Source organism: Notamacropus eugenii, chromosome 1, assembly GCF_028372415.1.
Source record: "Notamacropus eugenii isolate mMacEug1 chromosome 1, mMacEug1.pri_v2, whole genome shotgun sequence".
NCBI lineage: Eukaryota > Metazoa > Chordata > Mammalia > Diprotodontia > Macropodidae > Notamacropus > Notamacropus eugenii.
In genome coordinates, this window is record NC_092872.1 from 503103233 (window position 1) to 503104383 (window position 1151).

The 1151-nt window shown below is 38.2% G+C and overlaps 1 pseudogene; it reads left to right on the top strand.

Annotated features, from left to right (window-relative positions):
- The first annotated feature begins 471 nt into the window (after positions 1 to 471).
- LOC140527106 (glutaredoxin-1 pseudogene) lies at positions 472 to 836 on the top strand (annotated as a pseudogene).
- The last annotated feature ends 315 nt before the right edge of the window (positions 837 to 1151 follow it).

Genomic DNA, 1151 nt, shown 5'->3' on the forward strand with positions numbered 1-1151 from the left:
CCCTAACCCACCTCAAAAGTGTTTTGCTTCTGACCACTGTCTCCCACAATATAACCTCTCTTTTATTGGTGATCCCCATTCTATTATCCCCTTCTCTTCCTACTTGCTTGTAAGGTTAAGTTAAACTTATAGTCAATTCTCATAACAGTGAGGATTAATTATTGCCCATCACCTACCCCCCTCCCAATTATTCCTTCCAATGTACAAGGCTCTATTGTACCTCTTTTATATGACATAATTTACTTCATTTTGTCTTTCCTTTCTTTCAGTACAGCAACCTTTTTACCCCTTGCTTTTTCAAACGTAATCACATCATAGTCAAATGACATCTGTGCCCCCTGTCTATATACCTTTTCTAACATATACCTTTTCTAACTGCTCTAATAGTGATGAGGTTCTTAAGAATTATGCCTATTGAAGCATTGCCCAGCTTAGATCTTTGCTCTTTAGGAGATCACAGAGGTGCTAAAGATGGCTCAGTAGTTTGTGAACAGGAAGATCAAAGCTGATAGGGTGGGGGTCTTTATCAAGCCTACCTGCTGTCATTGCAGAAAAGCTATGGAGCTTCTCAAGCAACTGCCTATTAAATAGGAGTCCTTGGAATTTGTTGACAAAACACCCCACAGGGATACAAATGCGCCAAGATTATTTGCAACAGCTAACAGGGGCAAGAACTGTGCCTCGGGTATTTATTGGTAAGGACTGTATTGGTGGATGCTCAGATCTCATAGCCCTACAGCAGAATGGCCAGTTGCTACAAAAGCTTCAACAAATTGGAGTGTTACAGTAATTTCCAGGCACTTGGAAAATGGAATCTTCTATGAGGTTTTGCTGGAACACACGCACCAATTTTGACTCTCTTTCAGCACCTCCTATATTGCAAGAACAACTTTTTTTTTAAAATTTCTAAAATGTTAAACCAGAAAGAGTTTTTTCTTTTCCTTCTGAAGATGTTACTTCTATTATCTTTCACATTCCCAAATGAGCCAGTACCTTATAACTTCTTAGCCAGCTCAATATTAAAAGTAATTAAATAAAAAATAATTAAAATAAAATAAAAATATCAGCTTACCCTAAATACTGTGGGAGAACATCAGAAGACCTTACTCCAGTTCTCTCTTTTCTTCAGTCCCCATCTTGTGACCTCAGTG